Source organism: Oryzias latipes, chromosome 9, assembly GCF_053564925.1.
Source record: "Oryzias latipes strain Hd-rR chromosome 9, Olatipes_Hd-rR_3.1".
Classification (NCBI taxonomy): domain Eukaryota; kingdom Metazoa; phylum Chordata; class Actinopteri; order Beloniformes; family Adrianichthyidae; genus Oryzias; species Oryzias latipes.
The window spans coordinates 2672896-2695338 of record NC_136245.1 but is presented as its reverse complement, the minus strand read 5'-3'; positions in this window follow the sequence as shown (position 1 = coordinate 2695338).

Here is a 22443-nt window from a genome sequence, read left to right as displayed (position 1 = left end):
GTTGGACATATTTTACTTTAATAACAGGGGTTATTAATCTTCAGACAAACCAAAGGTATGACTGAATAAACCCCTTTTGTAATCAAGGCCAAACTTTATTCATTCTGATCGTTTTTGAAAATCTTTTGTGTTGGACCGGACGGAAAAGGAAAGAAGGGAAGAAGACAGAAAGATGTTTGAGAGAGGGGGGGTAGGAGGGTGATCATAGGAGGGGGGGGGGTAAAACCATGAAGCGGCATAAAGCAACAAGCTGCTTGGTGTTTATTTTTACGGTAAAGTTCAAATGTAATGCAAATCTCAAAGGGGCGGGGCCTGTCCACAAACACACTCAAATGTTATAAACACACCTGTTAGCTGCAAAAAATATCCACATGTCAACATGTAAAGACTACAAATAGTGTTCACACACGCATACTTATGCCTTCAAACCAACTAGTGGGAAATATTTCGTTCAATCACGCAAACTGTGCAAAGGTGAGCTAACACCTGTGCTCAGGTGAGTGTTTATGTTCTTCTAAAATGGATGGTGGAATGTGAAAAGAAGGAGGGGGAGTGACCAGCCACCCCCACACCAAGACCCCCACCGCAGCAGCCTCGGCAGCCAGAAGCCCCCAACGACACACGGGAACAGGTAGAGAACAACCGCCCCCACCACACATGCCCACACCCAAGCCCAGGAGACCGCGCAGCGCCCCAGCCTGCCCCACCCAGCCCCACCCAGGCACCGGACCCGACCCCCGACCAACGGAGTCCCCACCGCCCGACCCCTACCCCGAACCACGACAGAAAGGCAAGGAGCAGCGACGACCAGGCCCCCCACCCCCTAAGTCATGGAGTTAGCTATGGGAGACCAGAGAGACTGAATTCTTTCAAAGTTACTTGAACTTTGGGCTGACACTTTCTTTCTTTTTTTCTTGCTTTTCCAATTTATTAAAATAGTTTTTTTAGCAATACAAAGAGTTGTGAAAATGATAGAGCCTAATCCTCCTTCTACATCGATGGCACTCATGTCACCAAGCACACAAAGTGACGGTGAAGCTGTGATTGAAACCTTAAGCCAGACTGATAGATCGGCACATACCTGCTGCCAGAGAGCCTGGACAGGCGTGCAGAACCATAGTGCATGCATGTAATTGTCGGGTAGATTACTGTCACAGTGCTGACAAATGTCTGAGTTACTGAGACCCATCTTGAACATCCTCTGTCCAGTGTAGTAAATTCTGTGAAGAGTTTTGAAATGGATTAGCTGCAAATTTGGACTTTTTGTCATTTTAAATGTGTTTAGACAAAGTTCTGACCAAAAACTTTCATCTGTGCTGATGCTCAAATCCGCATCCCATTTTGTTGTCGGAAGTGAAATATTGTTATCTAAATTACATAAAAGTTTGTATATTTTGGAGAGAGTTTTATTCATTGAGAAATTCATCAGAGTGGTAACTACATCTGGTAGCTTTAAATCGTTGTCTCTGTATTTAAACTTTTTAGTAATAATTGATTTAAGTTGCTGATATTCCAAGAAGTTATATATTCCATGTTTGTCTTGAAGTTCCTGGGGAGTTATGAATCTTCTATCAATAATTATATGCTCTAGATGTTTTATGCCCCCTGCTTGCCAAGCTGGGAAGTGGATAATTTTTTTGTTTTTGCCCATCCTACACCACCAACAGGGCTTCAAACCCAGCTGCAACGTGATTTTCTGCCAAGCAGATTTCTCATTTTTGCCTAGAGTTCCATTTGTGGGGGTACACGCTATACAAGTTATTCACTAACACTTGTCTGATTAACTTCACTGGTAGAATTAGCTTCTTTGTGTCTGTTGTACTTGCAATATTAATAAACATTTTTAATAAATCCAAACATTGTGTCCATGCTCTTTTGGTTTCATCCATTGATTTCTTTAATCTGTTTTAATGGTTCCATTCATTTCTTCAACTAACCCTGCGCTTTAGAGATGATGTGTACAGTGATTTTTTTAATTTATGTGAAACATTATTCCAAAATTTTATATCGTTTGATTTACAAAATGAGACCCATCATCGCTGTAAATTCTTTCAGGAATATCATAATGGTGTATTATGTCTTTGCATAAAGCTGTCGCTACTGTAAATGCATCAGGAAGTATTGTTGGAAAAAGTTCCATCCGTTCAGAGAATGCATCTATAATGACCAGGCAGAATTTCCTTCCCTACTAGGCCTTAGATTTCCTTTCGCATTATGCTTGGCATAGATTAAACATGCTTTGCACAAATATATTCGAATAAGAATTAAATCCATTTGTTGTACAATATCTGTTTAGTGCTCTGCATGTTCCCCCTGTTGAAACATGGGTAATCCCATGTGTCAATATTGGTGCCCATTTCTACACATTTTTGGTAAAAATTGTTTTGTTTTCATGTCAGATCCCATCTTTTAGTTTCGTGACATTTTTTTCCAGGGTGTGTTTTCGTTTTCTGGTGTTTGTTGTTGCATTTCTTTAAGAGTAGCGTCATCTACTAGGGTTTGCTCCTCCATAACTAATGTTTGTATTTGTTTTTGAGCAGCTTCTTTTGCTGTTTTGTCTGCAAATGCGTCTTTTCCTGTTGTGTCTTCTGCACATTTGCATACTGCCAGTGTTTTCGGTAACTGTACTGCTAGGAGCATCTCTTGAGTTTTGCGTGCCTGACGAGTTTTCCAGCAGAGTTCAGCATCCCCCTGTTGTGCCAATACTGACTGTATACTGTGTACTGTAGAACAAGCGTATTGGCATTTGATTCTCAGATTTGGGGTTTTGATCCGCAGTTTTGCTGTTTTACTGCGCAATTCTTTAGGCGCAGTAAAACAGCGCCACTTGGATGATGTCTCTAGATGGCGCCGAGGATGGTCGCCCTGGTGCTAGTGTGCTCTGTGTTATGTTTGTTATTGTTCGTAAATCGTGTGTCAGCGTGCTCTTACACCCGTGAAGAGCTTCTTACATCAGAACTTCAACTCCGTCAGATTTACTACCTGTTTTTTTGGCAGCTGCGGCAGATTTGGTCCACTTTTTAAGAGCAAAAGTGAGACGCCGGAGGAGAGGGAAGCGCGCGGGAGTGCTCGTGCGTCTCCAGAGACGGGGCGCACGTTCGCCCTTACCTGGAATCTTCCTCTCCAACGTTCGCTCACTCAGCAACAAAATGGATGAACTGGCACTGCTGATGCGTCAGAACAGGGACGTTTCTTCCTCTTGTGCCCTGTGCTTCACGGAGACGTGGCTCAATGAGCAGATCCCGGACTGCGCGCTTCATTTGGAAGGATTCCAGCTTCTCCGTGCGGACAGACATCGGGACTTCTCGGGAGGAAAGTCCAGAGGTGGAGGTGTCTGCTTTTACATCAACAACGCCTGGTGTTCGGATGTGACTGTAATCTCCACGCACTGTTCTCCTTCGGTGGAATACATCTTCACTAACTGCAAACCATTCTACTCTCCACGCGAGTTTGCTTCATTCATTCTGGCCCCTGTTTACATCCCGCTGAGCGCGGACGTGCACGAGGCCCAGCGCGCGCTCGCGGAGCAGATTCTCTGTGTGGAACGAACTTTTCCGGACTCTTTAATCATTATCCTCGGGGATTTTAATAAAGGGAATCTGAGCAAGGAGCTCCCTAGATACAAACAGTTTGTCAAATGCCCAACAAGAGAGCAGAACAGGCTGGATCACTGCTACACAACAGTCAGCGGGGCTTACAGAGCCGTGGCCCGCGCGGCTCTCGGCTTCTCGGACCACGCCCTGATTCACCTCATCCCCGCATACAGACAAAAGCTGAAGCTCTCCAAACCAACAGTGAGAACTTCCAAGATGTGGACCAGCGAGGCTGTGGAGGAGCTTCGCACATGTCTGGACACAACGGACTGGGATGTGTTTAGAGCTGCCACAGACAGTTTGGATGATTACACAGACACTGTGACGTCATACATCCAGTTTTGTGAGGACAGCATCATCCCAACAAAAACCAGGGTCAGTTATAACAATGATAAACCCTGGTTCACACCCAGACTGAGACAGCTGAGGAAGGAGAAAGAAGCAGCCTACAGAGCTAAAGATAAAGAGAGCTATAAGGCTGCTAAGTACCAGTTCTCTAAAGAGGTGGAACAGGCGAGAACTCGGTACAATAAACGCCTGGAAGAGCAATTCTCTGTCAACGACGTCACCTCTGTTTGGAGAGGGCTTAGGCAAATCACCAACTACAAGCCCAGAGCCCAACATGCTGCTGACGACCTACAACTGGCTGAGAGGCTTAACACCTTTTATGCCAGGTTTGAGGTCCCACAACCCTCCTCCTCCCCCCTCACTGAACAGGTTTCCTCAACAACTCTGGTGCCACTTTCCTCCCCCACCACTATCACTGAGGACAGTATGACCCCCCCAGACCACCTCTCCCCCACCACTGTCCTCTCAGTGACAGAAGAGGAGGTGCTTAAGCTTTTCCGGAAGCAAAACCCACAGAAGGCTCCGGGTCCGGACGGCATCTCGCCTGCCACCCTGAAACACTGCGCAGGCGAACTGGCAGCGGTCTTCACAGACATTTTCAACACCTCCCTGGAGTCCTGCCACGTCCCGGCCTGCTTCAAACTGTCCACCATCGTCCCTGTCCCCAAGAAGCCCCGCATAACTGGCCTCAATGACTACAGGCCTGTGGCACTTACGTCTGTAGTCATGAAGTCATTCGAGCGTCTGGTCCTCCCCCACCTCAAATCCTTCACCTCCCCCCTCCTGGACCCTCTGCAGTTCGCCTACAGAGCCAATAGGTCTGTAGACGACGCTATCAACCTGGCCCTCCACTTCATCCTGCAGCATCTGGACTCCCCGGGAACCTATGCTAGGATCCTGTTCGTGGACTTCAGCTCTGCGTTCAATACCATCCTCCCCTCTCTGCTCCAGGAAAAGCTCCTCCAGCTCAACGTGCCTGACTCCACCTGTAGGTGGATTAGTGACTTCCTTATGGACCGGAGGCAGTGTGTGCGGCTGGGGAAGAATGTCTCCACCACCCAATGCATCAGCACAGGAACTCCACAGGGCTGTGTACTTTCCCCTCTACTCTTCTCCCTGTACACTAACTGCTGCACCTCCAGCCATGACTCTGTCAAACTGATCAAGTTTGCAGATGACACCACCCTCATCGGACTCATCTCTAATGATGATGAGTCTGCCTATAGGAGGGAGGTGGACCGGCTGGGTTCGTGGTGCAGCATCAACAACCTGGAGCTGAACACTCAGAAGACAGTGGAGATGATAGTGGACTTCAGGAAAGTCACAGCCCCCTCATCCCCTCTCATCCTGACAGACTCTACCATCACTATTGTGGACTCTGTCTGTTTCCTCGGCACCATATCACGCAGGACCTCAAGTGGGAGCCGTCCATCAGCTCTCTCCTCAAAAAGGCCCAGCAGAGGATGTATTTCCTGCGGCAGTTGAAGAAAGCCCGGCTGCCGGCCCAGATGATGGTGCAGTTCTACACGGCCATCATTGAGTCCATCCTCACCTCCTCCATCACCGTGTGGTACACTAGTGCCACAACCAGGGACATTAACAGGCTACAGCGTATTGTGCGCTCAGCAGAGAAGGTGATCGGCTGCAGCCTCCCATCTGTCCAGGAACTATATGTCTCCAGAACCCGGGGACGTGCAGGCCGGATAGCTGACGACCCTTCCCACCCTGGACATTCCCTACTGAAACTACTCCCTTCAGGCAGGAGGCTAAGGTCCATCAGGACCAGAACCTCCAGACACAAGAACAGTTTCTTTCCCTCTGCAGTCAGACTCTTAAATGCCCTGTAACCCCCCCCCCCCTAAATTTCACGTCAATGTCCAATCAGTCACCAGCCCACTACCTGCACCTTGAACATTCTCAGTTTGCACTGTTTTGTCACTCCTTGCACTACTGACTCTATTTATATTTTTTGTTCTGTCCATTGTGTAAAAATTTTGTTGCTTACTGTTCTTCTGTTTTATGTTGCACATTTGCACCGAAACAAATTCCTACTCTGTGTAGCTACACAGAATATGGCAATAAAAACCTCTTGAATCCTTGAATCTTGAATCCTTGAATCCTATATTGACACCATAACTGTCTGTGTAAATTGTGACATCTTTATCTTTCATTAACTTGCACGCTTCAGTTAACACTACTCATTCTGCATCTCGTGCTGAAAAGTGAGAGGGAAGTGCTTCAGCTTTTATTGCAGCCAGAAAATTCTACAGTTATTTACTTTAATTCAGGCAAGGCCCATGAAAGATGTGAGAATCAATTCATGTGCAGGATTAGATGCGCTTAGATGTGTATGCCATCACGTTTCCTTTCTTGCTCTGGCTGCCTCAGAAAAAAGTACAAAAGATAAAAATATACACAATCCGGGTGAATAAAGTTGCCAAAAAGAAAACAAAGTCCTGTCTATTTTCAAGGGTGCAATATAAATTTGGTGTTTCCGCCTGGTTGGTCAGTGTGCTTTCTGCAACGAGGCTCATTCAAAAAGACACGTGAGTGACCGCCATGATGCCAGCCTGCTAAAGTGTTCGACATTGTTTTGCAACAACGAAAACGGCAAAGATAAAGATTCTGCGACCACGTCTACCAGTGTAAAGATGTCAGCTGCATGGGAGAATGTCTATGAGGAAATAGAGGAAAAGCTAATGAGGTTGTCTGTGTTGTCAGTTAAACGAAGCCTGTCAATCACTTGGGGTTCCTGTCAGCGAGCGTGAGAAAGACCTACCTCGTAAGCTGAGGAGACAAATCCTGCAGTTCATAGAAAGTGAAGAAGTCACATCACTTGAAGATGAAGGAACGTCTTTGCTACTTGAATTTAATGACAAGATTGATGAGCTAAAAGAAAAAGAAGAGAGCACTGAGTTTCATTCAAAGAAAACGGCGTCTCAGCACCACCCCGTGGCAGGAAATGGCGCTGCATCCAAAAGTGCAGTCAGAGAAAATGAGTCAGTCCCAGGGTCAAACATCTGAAACAGTTACCATTACTCAAAAAAAGAAAAGAAAAAAGATTTATCCACCTATTTTACAATTAAAATCTGAAAATTATAGGACAGATTGGAGAACCAAACCAAAAAGATAAATTAGGATATGCCAGTCTTGAAAGACAAATTCACAGAGCTCTGAAAAAGCCATATGATGAAGGAGAAGTTGTGGAGGCCATCATTAAGCCATTTCCCCAGGGACAAAATTAAAAAGTTACCTGGAGAGCAGATGTTGCAAATATTACGGACACGTTACATTGAAAAAGATTGCCACAGAAAGTCTCAGAAAGAGGCTGGATTGAAATACAGTTCAGAATTAATCCAAAATCAGTTCCTTCAATCAATCATTACTGGTCTTCAAGATGACATCATCCGAGCTGATTTAAAACCATATCTGCAAAACCCACTGGTAACGGATGAGGTACTCCTGGAAGGAATGATAGCTGCATACCGCCTGGAAATGGAAAGAAGGAACATGCTTTCAACAACATTTAATGACAACAACATTCAACAACATTTAACAACATTGGATGAAAATATTTGGCCACAAGAGCCAAAAAAAGAGAGCAAACATACTGAAACAATGAAACGTGACAAACTGATGGAGAAGCAATCAAAAAACGATCAACGAAGCTGGAAGCCCCATCCAGAAACAAGGATACTGTTACTTGTGTGGGAGCACAGATCATTGAACAGCTGGTTGTCGCACCAAAAATGTTGCAGCTTCCACCAACAAGATCGAAATTCAATCACATGCTGGAGTAAAGATGAGCCATGTGGAGGAGCTCAACCAGAGAATATCCCTTACTGGTAAGCAGCAGCAAACAGCCAAGCTAGTAGGGAAGAAATGTTTAATCCGAGCCTCCCTTGGTGGCGTTGACACCACAGTGCTTTGGGACACAGGGTCACAAGTATCAATTGTGGGAGCACACTGGAAGAAAACATACCTTCCAGACACTGACGTGACACCAGTTGTAGAATTGCTTGAAGAATGAGCATTAAATCTTTCAGCTGCTAATGGAACTGCAATTCCATATGAAGGAGGGATTGGAATTGAATTTACCCTGTTGCAAAATGACCTTGAACGCCCCATCACTGGGTTTAATGTAATAGGGCAGGGGTGTCAAACTCATTTTCACCGAGGGCCACATCAGCATAGTCCTGATTTGGAAAAACCGTTCATCCTGCACGTGGATGCATCAGAAGAAGACCTGGGTGCGGTTCTGTATCGGCGACAAGATGGAGTACTCAGAGTCATTGCCTATGGGTTTAGAACATTGACAGCTGCAGAGAAAAACTACAAGTTACACTCTGGGAAGTTGAAGTTTCTTGCACTCAAGTGGGCAACAGCAGAGCGCTTCTGTGACTGCCTGTTTCGTGCACCCCATTTTGTTGTTTACAGTTACAACAAACCGCTGACATAATGTTATCAAATCAGCCAAACTCAATGCCACAGGACATCGCTGGGTGGCAGAGTTGTTGGATTACCGATTTACTATTAGGTATAGGCCAGGGTCAGCTAATGAAGATGTCAATTTTTTGTCTCGGAGACCAAAGTCTATTGAGAAAATCATCCAAGAGTGCACAATTGAGTGTTAACAGGACGTCATTAAATTCATTGGAAAAGCGTTGGAACCAAAACGAACAGGTGAAGTGGACTGGATTTTGGCTGTCACCTGCAATACAGATGCACTACCAGAGGAAAGCGACATGTCTGGGTCTATCCAGCCTATTTCAGCAACAGACTTGAAAGCAGCCCAAAATTCTGACCTAACAGTGAGAAGAGTTTTGAGTCTCAAAAGAACACAGTCCATGTTAAAATCTAAAGACAAAATGACAGAGAGCCAAGCTGTTGGACAACTCTTAGGAGAGTGGCCCCGCAGACGAGAACACAGCTGGTTGTGCCATAGTCCCTGAAACACACCATTTATCAACACCTGCATGAGGAGATAGATAGATAATAGATATGACTTTATTAATCCCACAATGGGGAAACTTCATATATCTGTGGCAGCAAAAAAAGACATTCAGAAATGATCTATTTAACATCAAAAAAGGACATAAAACATGACATTCATATTAAATTAATTAAGAATATTAAATTATTAAATATTATAATTACAATTATTATTGAAATCATTATCGAAAATTAGATTCATAATAAATAAATAAATATGAAATACTACTACTACTACTAATAATAATAATAATAATAATCGCAATAATAAAAATAAAACATACAAAAAATATGTGGTCAACTGCAAATGCTCGGTTCCTTAGGCAACCCGCCGTTGTCAATTTCTTTTTTTAAATGTACAAATTGTAAAAAACTGTAAAAAAAAAATTGTAAAAAGATGGGTTATTTAGGTGCTGACAGAGTGATTGCACTCACCAGAGAACGTTTCTAAAGGCCCAAGTTCAGACAAGAGATTAAACACCATGTTACCCACATGTGCCGCTGCGTAAAAAGAAAGAGACCCAACCGCACAATTCAAACACCAATCCAAAGCATTGGGACATATGCACCATTTGAAATTATATCAATCGACTACTTATACCTGAAAAAAAGTAAGGGAGGTGAAGAACACATTCTATTTGTTTTTGATAATTTCACAAAATATGCCCAAGCATATGCAACTAGAGATAAGTCTGGGAGGACAGCAGCTAAAAAGCTCTTTGATGATTTCCTTATGAGATTTGGATTCCCATCAAAGATCCACCATGATCAAGGAATAGAATTTGAAAATCACCTTTTCCAAAAGCTGCAAAGCTACTGATCTATCCGCCCATCTCACACCTCTCCTTACCATCCCCAAGCAAACCCTGCAGAGTGTTTCAACAGAACACTGATTGGTATGCTCTGCACTCTGGAGGAGACAGAAATTTCGGTGGAAAGGACATCTTAGCAAAGTCATCCATGCTTACAACTCCACAGTGCATGAGGCTACAGGCTTTTCTCCATTCTTCCTTCTCTTTGGGTGTGAACCAACATTGCCAGTGGACCTTTTGTTTCCAAAAAGTGAAAAAAGGGGACCCGAGCACATTCCGGCTATGCAGAGAAATGGCGGGAGACTATGAAAGAAGCCTATGCTATTGCCAAGGCACATATGAGAAAAAGGACTAAAAGAGGGCAGCAAAATTATAACAGACAAGTATGGAGCTCCACTCTTAAACCAGGTGAGCATGGTGAGAACCTCACACCAAGAGGAGGCCCTGGGAAGCCAAGAAATTTCTGGGAGGATACAATCTATGTAGTCAGCGGAAGGAAAAGCCCTGACAGCCCAGTATATGTCATCAAACCTCTGCAGAGGGAAGGGAACGAGTGCTACATAGAAATCTTGTACTACCATGTCCCTATCTAGTGGAAGAATCGGAAGTTGGAGGACGTAACCTGAAAGAGAAATACATCAAGGGTCCCCATCTAGGGACGCGTGATACTTACCAAACCGATGCAAACAGTTCCAGTGAAGATGAGTATCACATATTGACAAGTGCAACGCTAAATGACTTTCCTCTCAATGCAGATGCAGATGAATTTCATCCTGAAGATGACATGCTTGTTGAAACGGTTGAGAAGATTCAAATGCCTGAAAATAATAATGAGGAAGAACAAGAGGAGGAACGACCCCAGTAGCAGAAGAGGTTGAGGCAGTTGGTGGTGAACCAGATGACATGCTTGAAGATGAAGAGGATGTTAGAGCATGGAGAGGGAGATCAACAAGGATCCAACAGCCCAGAAGGATCTACACATACAGTATGATCAGCTTGGTATGATCAGCTAAAGAGTTTTTCATCCGGTGTGAGGGCATCCTCAGAAGTCAACAGTGACCCCTACATCAGACCATCACCCCTCATGTACCCTTTTTGTGAAAACAAATGCTAGAGTCATAATGGTAAAGTAAAGCATATGGGTCAGCTTAGCAGCTTTACTACTGTTACAGCTTTTGTCCAACAGATTTTACACTTCAGTTAGAGAGATAGCCCGAATGTTAATGATTAGGCATCTATATAAAAATGATGCTGATTTTCTGGACAGTAAATTGAGTTTAAATTAATCCAGATATGGGCTATAATAAAGATACAAAGTAGAGATTTAAAGTGAGTAATGTACGCAACGTTAATGAAAAACAATAATGCATGGTGTTAAATATTTAAAAAAATATAATGATGTATAATGATGGGTGTAAACAGGTAATTTCCTTGTCCCTTTTGTGAAGATTTTGGGGGGGGGCACCAATACGTCTATGGACCAATCACCCCTTTACTATCAATGGACATATGGACAGTCACTTATTATTGCCATGGGAAAAACAAAGAGGCAGACAAATGCTGAAGAGAGTTTAGGAGATGACCCAATACTTAATGTTGTCATGGATTTGTTAACTCACCCATCTAGTTTTCAGGGTTGTTTTATGTGTAGCTTATAATGTTACGGAGTAGAATTGAAAATGTTATACCACATTTTTTTCATTTTTGTGGGGGAGGGTATCGCAGTCAGAAAATTCTACGTTTATATACTTTAATTTAGGCATGGCCCATGAAAGATGTGAGAATCATTTCTTATTTTAGTTATTTACTATACTCTTTTATTTTTAAAATACTTGTTAGACGTAGTACAATGGCACGATGTTTGCAGTGTGCGCATTCTTCTCTTGCTCTGCCTGCCTCAGAAGAAAGTTCAAAAGATAATTAAAGCTACAAGTAGCATTTAGCGGGCCCGAGCACGTGCCACCGCCTGGCACGAGCGACCGCCTCGTGAGCAACGCCCTGCTCGAGCCATTCTCGTCGTTTTTTCTTGTCCATTCTGGAGCTCCAAGCTAATGTTAATATGACAGCAGCCTGTGGGGGGGGGGGGGGGGGGGGACTATAATCTGTTGCCTTAAGGGACAAAGACTTATGCATATAGCATTAAAAAAAATTCTTAAATCTAAGCCTCGTTTAGACCTGCTCATTTTCTCATCAAGTAGAAGAAGGTTTTTATCAGATTAAGAAACAAGCAATGATGATAATTGCTATCACTGTCCCTAAGGATGAGAACAATAGAACTCATTCAATTTTCACTACAATGTCTAGATGAGTGTCAGCTATGTCTGATAACTTGGCGAATTAGCTGGACCGGGATCTTACAAAGTGCAGGTGGTTTAACGTCCAGTGTGATGAGTCTGTGGACGGCAACAGTACAGCATAGCTTTTGGTTTCCACAAGAGAAGAATTCCTGACACATCTGCCCTAACAGACAACTACAAGAGGAGTTGAAATGTATAACACGGTGAAGGAGTTTTTGTGCAGAAAAAGGTACCATTAGAAAAGCTGGTAGCCATACCTGCAGACGGGGCTCCTGCTATGATTGACCGACAAACAGGTTTCATCACTCACTGTAAAGCTGACCAAGACTTTCCAAAATGTCTGCATTACTGCTGCTTCTTTCACCAGTAGGCCTTATGTGCAGAAGTGATTGGCTCTGGACATATAATGACTCCTATTGTGAAAATCATAAAAAACCTCAGCTGCAAAGCAAAACAGAACAGGATTTTTAAGGTGCTATTGGTGGAGATATCTGCTGAATATGGTGAATATGAATATGGTGAATCTGAACTTGTATTCTTGACTGACATTACTGGAAAACTAAACCACTTGATCTGCGAGCTGCAAGACATTGGCAAAACTATATTTTTTTATTGACCAGCCTGCCTGAGCCAGTGTTTTTCTTGTGGGGATCTTTTCTGCCAGGGCTTGCCAGCTTGGTCAGTGGATGTTGCTGCAGTTGTCTCCCTTGCTGGGACAGCTGGAGTTAAACACAGCAGCCTCACGGCTGTGAAGTGGACCCCGTTGCTGTCCCAGTCTGGATGGGCACTGTGGTGATGTTCCAATGTTCAGGCTGGCTCCTGGTATGAAGAGATTCCCAAGTACCATTTCCTAACCGCAGAGCCAAGGATGTGTTTACATGTTTAGGTCAAAAATGTGATGAACAGCTTCATGTTGTCTATTGATGTAAGTTTAAACCTAAACATGCCACCCTGTTACTAATCCAGTTGATGTGGTTCTCCACCTGTGTCTAGGTGATAGAAAAGCATTTTTTTATATTTAGAGCTCTAAGCAAACAAACAGTTGTCTATATAAAAGAGCTTTTACAATTGTGCACTTTTAGCAGGTCTCTGAATACATGTGACCAATGTATGGTGGATTTTCACAGACTTTGTGTAAAACTGAAGGTGACAGAGACTTTGGAGAAGTGGCTACATTGCTCTGGACTTCTTTGTTTCATCCACAGAAGAATAAAATATGTGATTGATTTTGAAAAGCTGCTGAAAAATGTATCTTTTTAAAATTGCAATTTCTAATTTGGGTTTTACATTTTGTGTTCCATTTTTTGTGATTGTATTAGAAAGATTTGTTATTTATTTGGTGTTTAAAGGTGGTACATATTGTATATACACAATCTTCTTAGAGACATTTGCTATATGTTGTGTTTGTTGTCGTTGTAGTTTAATTTCTTTGGATGTATTGAAAGGAAATGAAAAGAAGTTGCAGCATTGATTAAAAAAGCATAAAAGAGACATTTACTGTCTGATGTTACATCTGTAGTGTACTGAGGCTGGGTTTTGTTTTGGAGCACATTCATATATTTTGTTTGTAAAAAAAAAAAGATAAAATATAAAGTTAATTGTATTTTGGATGAATAAAAAAGCAATGATTAGTGCTAAGGATGTATAAAAGACAAACAAAACAAAGGAAATTGCTGTAATTTAGTGTTGAACTAGGCTTTCTAACTGTTCTACTTTCTGTCTGCCACTCCTGGCTAATTTACATGTGAGCACACAGCCGGGGGTTGGGGGGGGGGGCTAACTCCACTCCTGCAGCAGGGGAGACTGATGAAAAGCTTGAGGATGTAAGATTGAATAAATAAAATCCTAGAGTTGACCAGTTCATTTTATAAATGTAAATATTTTTTATTTTGGTGCTGATAAACTAAACAGAAGTTATGATAAAAATATTTGCTTGAGTCAAAATGTCCAAAAATTTGCTTTCAGCACAATAGGGTGATTAAGGTGGTTAAATGTTTCTCGTACGTATAGTGCTGCTTTTCAAACATGGAGCTTTGTAGGACGCATCTAATTCTGAAATCTCAGCTTCCTGAGACAAACGGCTGATTTCCTATGAAGCTTGATTATATGATCATGCTTCATGATCATTTATGAACATATATAGCTCGTCCAAAATTGTCATATCCATGGGTTCAGAATGGAAGTTTCATCAAATCTATTTAATTTCAGTGAGATCAGACAAGGAATGTGAACGTGAGAGCAACATTTGTGCATGGCGAGATACCCAACTTCGCCGCTCTGTCACGACCACACCCCCGCGTTGAAAGATTTGTTTTTCATCAGAGTAAACTTCAATGGTTTTTCAACAGGTGGACGTCATTTTGAGGTGTGTTTGCTCATCCTACTTGGAGCAGTGATGCTCCAAGTAAAACATGTCATTTCCTGTTGCCAACAGGTGGCGCTACACCTGTTTCGGATTTTTCCACTGCAGATGTGTTCAAAGTCAGACTACAATCATGCACAACAAATTTGGATCAGATTAGATTATTTATGGCTGAGTAATGGCCATTTTTCTTTTCATGGCGTGATTTCGAAACGACCTCAAATTTTGACGCGCCGCCACGGTCACAAACAACCGTAAAAACTTAAAAGCTTCGCAATTTAAGATCGGACATGTGTTTAGTTTACAAAACCAAAGTTTGGAGTCATTGTTCAAAAATCTCTAGGAGGAGTTCGTTCTAGAAGGAGGCCTGCAAATGACCAAAATACAGCAAAAATGACATATTGACACCAATATAGCAGACTTCCTGTGCGACTGACAGCTTGGTCCCAAGAGACTTTTTTGTAGGTTTCTATCTGATGAACATGTCCTGTAAAAATCAAGCTTGTATGTTAAAGAACATGGCGGGGCTCTCAAAAACAAACATGGTAGGTGGCGCTATTGAGCCGTTTTTTGTTCACCCATGCAAGTGCTGTGTATCTAAGTTGGAGATATGTAAGAGGCCTCTCATTCTGAAATCTCAGCCTCGTGATACAAACGGCTGATTTTTTGTGAATTTTTAATTATCTGACTGCAACGCAATCAACCACTTCCTGTTTGGCACTGGCTTGCGCAGGCACCGTCAGGTGTACACCCATGAAACTTTAGACGATGAGAGAAGACCCTTATGAGTATCTCCTGTTGTAATTTTATGAATGTCGGACAAAGCACAGAGAAAAGATAGGTCAGAATGTGACATAAAATGTATTTGTCAATATCTAGGTGGCGCTATGGAGCTCGTCCAAGATTGTCATATCCATTGGTTCAGAATGGAAGCCTCATCACCTCTATTGAATTTCAGTGAGATTGGACAAGGAATGTGCACGTGAGAGCAACTTTTGTGTGCATGGCGAGACGCCCAACTTCGCCGCTCTGTCACGACCACACCCCCGCATTGAAAGTTATGGCTTTTTATCAGAGTAAACATCAATGGCTTTTCAACAGGTGGACATCATTTTGAGGTGTGTCGGCTCATCCTACTTGGAGCAGTGATGCTCCAAGTAAAACATGTAATTTCCTTTTACCAGCAGGTGGCGCTACACCTGTTCTGGATTTTTCCACTTCTGATGTGTTCAGAGTCAGACTACAATCATGCATATCAATTTTGGATCAGATCGGATTTTGCATGGCTGAGTAATGGCCATTTTTCTTTTCATGGCGTGTTTTCAAAATGACCTCCATTTTCGACGCGCCGCCACGGTCACAAACATCCGTAAAAACTTAAAAGCTTCGCAATTTAACATCGGACATGTGTTTAGTTTACAAAACCAAAGTTTGGAATCATTATTCACAAATCTCTAGGAGGAGTTCGTTCTAGAGCGAGGCCTGCAAATGTCCAAAATGGAGCAAAAATGACATATTGACCTCAATATATCAGACTTCCTGTGCGAGTGACAGGTGGGTCCTTTCAGACTTTTTTGTAGGTCTCCATCTGAAGAACATGCCCTGTAAAAATCAAGCTTGTACGTTAAAGCGTATGCGGGGCGTCGGGACAAAAGTCACTGTAGGTGGCGCTATCGAGCCGTTTTTCTGCGCCCATGCCAATCTCCTATAAAATACGAAATTTTTCGCGACTCCTGATGTGTGTGCCAAATTTGGTGAGTTTTGGGGTATGTTAAAGGCCTCAAAAAGGCGACTCTTCCGGTAGAATAATAATAATAATAATAATAATTAAAGCTACAAGTAGCATTTAGCGGGCCCGAGCACGTGCGACCGCATGGCACGAGCGACCGCCCCGTGAGCAACGCCCTGCTCGAGCCATTCTCGTCGTTTTTTCTTGTCCATTCTGGAGCTCCAAGCTATTGTTAATACGACAGCAGCCTGGGGGGGGGGGGGGGGGGGGGGGGGGGGGCTGTAATCTGTTGCCTTAAGGGACAAAGACTTTTGCATATAGCATGAAAAAAATTCAAGCAATGATGATAATTGCTATCACTGTCCCTAAGGATGAGAACAATAGAACTCATTCAATTTCCACTACAATGTCTAGATGAGTGTCAGCTATGTCTGATAACTTGGCCAATTAGCTGGACCGGGATCTTGCAAAGTGCAGGTGGTTAACGTCCAGTGTAATGAGTCTGTGGACGGCAACAGTACAGCATAGCTTTTGGTTTCCACAAGAGAAGAACTCCTGACACATCTGCCCTAACAGACAACTACAAGAGGAGTTGAAATGTATAACACGGTGAAGGAGTTTTTGTGCAGAAAAAGGTACAATTAGAAAAGCTGGTAGCAGTGACTGCAGATGGGACTCCTGCTATGATCAATAGACAAACAGGTTTCATCACTCACTGTAAAGCTGACCCAGACTTTCCAAAATGTCTGCATTACTGCTGCGTCATTCACCAGCAGGCCTTATGTGCAGAAGTGATTGGCTCTGGACATATAATGACTCTTATTCTGAAAATCGTAAACAACCTCAGCTGCAAAGCAAAACAGCACAGGATTTTTAAGGTGCTATTGGAGGAGATGTCTGTTGAATATGGTGAATATGAACATTGTGAATCTGAACTTGCATTCTTGACTGACATTACTGGAAAACTAAACCACTTGATCTGCGAGCTGCAAGACAATGGCAAAACTATTTTTTTTTGACCAGCCTGCCTGAGCCAGTGTTTTTCTTGTGGGGATCTTTTCTGCCAGGGCTTGTCAGCTTGGTCAGTGGATGTTGCTGCAGTTGTCTCCCTTGCTGGGACAGCTGGAGTTAAACACAGCAGCTCACGGCTCTGAAGTGGACCCCGTTGCTGTCCCAGTCTGGATGGGCACTGTGGCGATGTTCCAATGGCCAGGCTGGCTCCTGGTATAAAGAGATTCCCAAATACCATTTCCTAACCGCAGAGCCAAGGATGTGTTTACATGTTTAGGTCAAAAATGTGATGGACAGCTTCATGTTGTCTAAACATGCCACCCTGTTATTAATCCAGTTGATATGGTTCTCCATCTGTGTCTAGGTGATAGAAAAGCATTTTTTTTTATATTTACAGCTCTAAGCAAACAAACAGTTGTCTATATAAAAGAGCTTTTACAATTGTGCACTTTTAGCAGGTCTCTGAGTTCATGTGACCAATGTATGGTGGATTTTCACAGACCTTGTTTAAAACTGAAGGTGAGAGAGACTTAGAGAAATGGCTTCATTGTTCTGGAGTTCTTTGTTTCATCCACAGAAGAGTAGAATTGGTGATTGATTTTGAAAAGCTGCTGAAAAAAGTATCTTTTCAAATTGCAATTTCTAACTTGGGTTTTACATTTTGTGTTCCATTTTTTGTGCTTTATTTGGGAAGCATTTGTTATTTGTTTGGTGTTTTTAAGGTTCTGCAAATATACACATCATTTTTTAGAGACATTTGTTATCAGTTGTGTTTGTTGATTTGTAGTTTAATTTCATTGGATGTATAGATGTCGTGTGGGGGGGAGGCTCGACAGCAGGTAGGACCCAGGCGCAGAGACGGGAGGCAAACGGGTTCAGGGCAAGTGGGTTTATTTAACTAACAAAAAGCGCTGCAGAGCAGGATGACAAAACTAAAAACAAAAACTTACTGTGGCATGGCAAGGGACATGGACGCCAGACAAGAAGACGTGATCAACATGAGCAGAAGTTAATGGACCAGCACAGGAGGAAGGCAGAGACAAGACTTATATACAGACAGGGCAGACAAGACACAGGTGAACACGATTAGGGCAGATGGGGACCAAAGGAAGTAAAACTCAAAAACATGACAAGACAGGAAACCTTTCAAAATAAAACAGGAAACAGAACCAAACAAGACAGAACAAGAACTAAAGCGAAAAAAAAGACAACAAACTGAAACCATGACAATAGAAAGGAAAAGAAGTTCAAACATTGATTATAAAAAAGGATATAAGAGATAAAAAAAAAGAAAAAGGAAAAGAAAAAAGATAAAATATTGATTTAATTGCATTTTGAATGAATAAAAAACAATGATTAATAGAATCAGAAATCAGAAAAAGTTTTATTGCCAGGTTCAGTAGAGCGCACTTTACAAAACGAGGAATTTGACTTGGTGTATAGTGCAATTAAGAATAAGTTAAAAATTAAGTTAACAACAACAACACACTATATACAGTAGAGTAAGGTGAATTAAAGTGGGAGCACAGATGGGCTGGGATGGTGGGGCCTGTAAGTGGCACCGACAGTCCTTTGGTGGGCGGGGGGGGAGGGGGGGTCACCTGGGGGAGTTGGGGTTCTGTTCAGCTGGCTGGCTGCAGTGGGGAAGAAGCTGTTCTTGTGGCGCGAGGTCCTGGTCCTGATGGACCGGAGCCTCTTGCCAGAAGGGAGGGGCCGAAAGAGATTATGTCCTGGATGAGAGGGGTTGGCTACAATCCTGGCTGCCCGCCTCCAGGTCCTGGAGATGTGCAGCTCCTGGAGAGACGGGAGGTGGCAGCCGATCACCTTCTCTGCTGAGTGGATGACGCGTTGCAGCTTGGCCTTGTCTCTGGCCGTGGCCGCAGCGAACCAGACTGTGATGGAGGACGTGAGGGTGGATTCGATGATGGCGGTGTAAAAGTCTACCAGCATCTTTTCAGGGAGGTGAAACTTCTTCAGCTGCCTCAGGAAGTACATCCTCTGCTGGACCTTCTTAGTGATGGAGCTGATGTTCTGCTCCCACTTGAGGTCCTGGCTGATGATGGTTCCCAGGAAGCAGAAGGACTCCACAGAGGTCACCGGGGAGTCACAGAGGATGACAGGGGGGAGGGGGGCTGGGGCCTTCCTGAAGTCCACTGTCATCTCCACTGTCTTCAGAGCATTAAGCTCCAGGTTGTTAGCGCTGCACTATGACACCAGCCTGGCTATTTCACTCCTGTAGGCCGACTCATCTCTGTCAGAGATGAGGCCGATGAGTGTGGTGTCGTCAGCAAACTTCAGGAGTTTGACAGACAGGTGACCAGCTGTGCAGCTGTTTGTGTACAGGGAGAGTAACAGGGGTGAAAGGACACAGCCCTGGGGGGATCCGGTGCTTGTGGTCCGAGTATCTGAGACGAGCTTCCCCAGCCTCACATACTGCTGTCTGTCCGTCAGGAAGTCTGTGATCCACCTGCAGGTGGAGTCAGGCACATTCATCTTGGAGAGTTTTTAATACTAAGTCTAGACAGATTTAACACAGGTTTTTGGATGAAAAAGGATTTTTTATAAATCATCTGTTACACTTTTAAGTCTGAAAAAAATATGGAAGGCAGCAAACACAGATCCCTACCGTTTTTAATTTTTTTGTGCTGATATTTGAAAGATAAGTTATGCAAAAAAATAGGTGTTTGCAGTTTTGCCTAAAAAGACGTTTTCGGACCTTTTTGGATCAAATGTTGTCTAAAAGTTCACCTGTAACTTCAATCATTCTGAATTTTTTTAGGAAAACTAAACCACTTCAACTGTGATCTGCAAGGCAATGGTAAAACTATATTTTTTATGGAACAGCCTGCAGTGTTTCTTGTGGGGATCTTTTCTGCCAGGGCTTGCCGGCTTGGTCGGTGGTTGTTGCTGTTACCAATCCAGTTGATATGGTTCTCCATCTGTGTCTAAGTGATATAATCAGAATCAGAATCGTTTATTGTCATTGTACATGGGGATACAATGAAATTGCAGCAGCCTTGGAGTGAAGGAGTTACATAAAATAAAAATAAAAATAGAATAGAAAAAGAAATACTGTATTTACAACTCTTAACAAAAAATGAACAATATGGACAGAAACTGTTAAATATTAAATATTTGTGAATAAAATAGAATGGAATTACATGAGTTGCTGTGAGCACAGCTTAATAAATATCAAGTTATTGCACAGTGACCCGGTTAGACAGTCAGGATATTGCACGCATTGTAGTAAAATTAGAGTGAGGTGTGGTTGGTGGACGTATGTGCATTCCGTATGATAATTGCCTGTGGAAAAAAGCTGTTTCTTAGTCTGTTTGTCCTGGTTCTGATGGACCTGTACCTCCTTCCAGAGGGCAGCAGTTCAAACAGAGGGAAAGCAGAATGGGTGGAGTTAGTGGTGATGCTAGTCACTCTGCTGAGGCAGCGAGACTGGTAAATGTCCTTCAGTGAGGGGAGGGGGCAGCCGATGATCCTCTGCGCTGTCTTTACCACTCTCTGGAGACTCTGCCGTTCTGCTTCAGTGCAGTGGGAAAACCACACTGTGATGCCATAGGACAGAATGCTCTCAATGGTTGAGCGGTAGAACGTTACCAGCAGCTCCTGGCTGACGTCGTTCCTCCTAAGTTTTCTCAGGAAGTGCAGGCGTTGCTGGGCCTTCCTGATGACAGTCATGGTGTTGTTAGACCATGTGAGGTCAGCAGAGATGGTGGTGCCCAGGAGGGTGAAGCTGTGGACCCTCTCCACACAGTTTCCATCGATGTAGAGTGGGGGTGGATCTGTTCTGTTTTTTCTGAAGTCCAGGATGATCTCCTTGGTCTTGGTGGTGTTCAGGATGAGGTTATTAGCCTGACACCACCTTGAGAGTTTCAGGACTTCGTCTCTGTAGGCCGTCTCGTCGTCCCCAGAGATCAGCCCCACCACAGTAGTGTCGTCTGCAAACTTCACCACGGTGTTGCTGGTGTGGGCTGGTCTGCAGTCTGCTGTGTACAGTGTATACAGCAGAGGACTCAGCACACATCCCTGTGTGGAGCCTGTGCTCAGCGTCCGGGTGGAGGAGAGGTGGGGGTCAAGTTTGACTGTCTGTGGTCTGTTTGTCAGGAAGTCCTTGATCCACGAGCAGGTGAGTGGGTGGAGTCCTAGTTCAGACAGTTTGTTGACCAGAATGTCAGGAATGATTGTGTTAAAGGCTGAGCTATAGTCCACAAAGAGCATCCTGGCGTAGGTGTCTCTGTGTTCCAGGTGGCTCAGCGCAGTGTGGAGGGTGATGGAAATGGCATCATCCGTTGATCTGTTTGCTTTGTAAGCAAACTGGTGGGGGACGAAGATTGGAGGGAGGGAGTCTTTGATGTGTCCCAGGAGCAGCCGCTCCAGACACTTTGTGATGACAGCAGTGAGTGCAACTGGGCGGAAGTCCGTGAGGAAGGCTGTGGATGAGGACTTTTTGGGTATCGGGATGATAGTGGATGACTTCAGGCAAGCAGGGATGAAAGCCTGAGCTAGCGACAGGTTGAAGATTTTTGTGAAGACCTGGGAGAGTTGATCGGCGCAGGCCCGCAGAACCTTTCCGGGAACTCCATCAGGTCCCGCCGCTTTCCTGGGGTTTACCCTGCTGAACATCCGTGCCATCCGTGCCACGTCCATAAAGGCATTGTTTTTATATTTAGAGCTCTAAGCAACGTAACAGTTGTCTATATAAAAGAGCTTTTACAATTGTGCACTTTTAGCAGGCTGAAAAAATTATCTTTTTAAAATTGCCATTTCAAATTTGGGTTTTAAATTTTGTGTTCCATTTTTCTGTGCTTGTATTGGAAGGATTTGTTATTATTTTGTTTAAAAGTGCTACATATTGTATATACACATAATTTATTTAGAGAAATTTGCTATACGTTGTGTTTTTTGGTTTTGTAGTTCAATTTCATTGGATTTATATTAAGGAAAAGAAGTTGCAGCATTGATTAAAAAAGGATAAAAGAGACATTTACTGTCTAAGTCTTATGTTACATCTGTAGAACTGTACTGAGAGTTGGGTTTTGTTTTGGAGCACATTCATATGTTTTGTTTGTAAAAAAAAAAGATAAAATATTAGGTTAATTGCATTTTACATGACTAGAAAAGCAATGATTATTCATAAAAATCTATGAAAGACATACAAAACAAATGAAAAAGCAGTCTGCCCTCCCTCTTGTGTCTAAACTATTGTCACCTCACTTCTGGGTTAGTTAGCATATGAACTGGCAGCTGGTGTGTGTGTGTGTGTGGGGGGGGGGGGGGGGGGGGGAAA